The sequence below is a fragment of the Plecotus auritus genome (assembly GCF_963455305.1).
Source record: "Plecotus auritus genome assembly, chromosome: 2".
Taxonomy (NCBI): domain Eukaryota; kingdom Metazoa; phylum Chordata; class Mammalia; order Chiroptera; family Vespertilionidae; genus Plecotus; species Plecotus auritus.
Genome location: NC_137771.1, coordinates 115,023,277 through 115,024,827, shown reverse-complemented (window position 1 = coordinate 115,024,827; position 1,551 = coordinate 115,023,277). Strand labels below are relative to the sequence as shown.

The 1,551-nt window shown below is 40.4% G+C and overlaps 1 pseudogene across 1 annotated transcript; it reads right to left on the bottom strand.

The window, feature by feature from the left end:
* Positions 1-962: 962 nt before the first annotated feature.
* LOC308242111 (adenosine 5'-monophosphoramidase HINT1-like) lies at positions 963-1,349 on the bottom strand (annotated as a pseudogene). Its single transcript has one exon. The product of its transcript is annotated as an adenosine 5'-monophosphoramidase HINT1-like (transcript).
* Between the last annotated feature and the right edge of the window lie 202 nt (positions 1,350-1,551).

Sequence of the window (1,551 nt, the reverse complement as noted above, 5' to 3'; positions counted from 1 at the left end):
CAGCACTCTGACTACCAACAAGAAAAATGTGTGTGCATTCTATGTGCTAATAACATAAAACTAAATTTTATATTGGTAATCAGAGATTGGGCTGATGGTCACTTTTGGGTTTCGATTGCCGGTTTCTCCTGACAAGTCATTTACAGAACTGGGAATAATTTGGTAGATGTATAGTTTGTGTTTGCAATCATTATTTTATTCGCTCAGAAAATATTATTTTACTGCTTGCAATGGAATGAAAATGTTACTAAATAAGACATATATGTTTCCTCCTTCTTGGAACCTGCTGCCTAGTAGAGAAGACAGGTGTGGAATAATTAAGTTTAAGTGTAATCTGTGTTACAAAGAGAAGTAGACAGGGCTGTGTAAGTATATGCCAAGACCTAATCTAGTGTGAAAGTGTTAGAGTAAAGAAATGCCTTAAAATTCTTTATTTATTTTTATTGGTGAAAGTATTACAGATGTCCCCTTTTATTTATTATTTTTTCCATTGATCTTCCCACTCCACATCCACACCTTCCAGGCCTTCACCACACTGTTGTCTGTGTCCATGGGCTGTGATATGCATATAAGTTCCCAGGTTAATCTCTTCCCACCCACCATCCACCCTGGCCTTCATTCAGATTTGTCAGTCTATTCCATGCTTCTGTGTCTCTGGATTTATTTTGTTCATTAGATTCCACATATGAGTAAGATCATGTGATATTTATGTTTCTCTGACTGGCTTTTTTCACTTAGCATAATGCTCTCTAAGTTCCGCCATGCTGTCTCAAAGGGTAAGAGATCCTTCTTTTTTACTGCTGCATAGTATTCCACAGTGGAAATGTACCAATACTTTATTATTATTATTTTTTGATCATGCAGCAATTTTTTTTATTATGTATGGGTTTTACTGTTTAGCATATTAGAACTTGCAAAACTGATCATTGCCTACAACAGGGAAAATTATTCCTCAAACATGCTTAACCAGGAGGCCAATTCATCTGCCAACCTCCAGAACATGAAGATGAACATAATAGACAGACTGTCCCCCATCTGTGCCTTCATTCACTACCATGTGATAACTCTTCTTTAGGCCCAGGTCAACAGCACATTTCTTGCCAACAATCATTAAATGTCCAAGAAGATTTTCATCATCATCTTCTGCTACAGAAATCTGGGATATATGCTTCTTCGGTATCACCAGATAATGTATTGGTGCTTGAGGGAAAATGTCATGGAAGGCAAGACACTGGTCATCCTAAAAAAAAAATGATTTTGGCTGGGATTTCCTTGCAAATGATCTTCCTGAAGAGGATCGTGTCACCACCAGGCTGAGCGGCCTGAGCCTTGGCGATCTCATCTGCCATGGTGGTCTCACTTCTGCAAGGCTGGGAGGCGGGGTGTGCAGCTCCAGAGGAGGAAGGAGCTGGGGAATGGGCAGAGCGGGAGCCTGCAACCAAACTGTTCTGGGACCACTGCTCAGCGGCCCAGCTGGTTGGTTCTGTGCTTTCCTGTACCACTACTTTTTTTACCTACTCATCTACTGATAGGCACTTGGGCTGTTTCCAG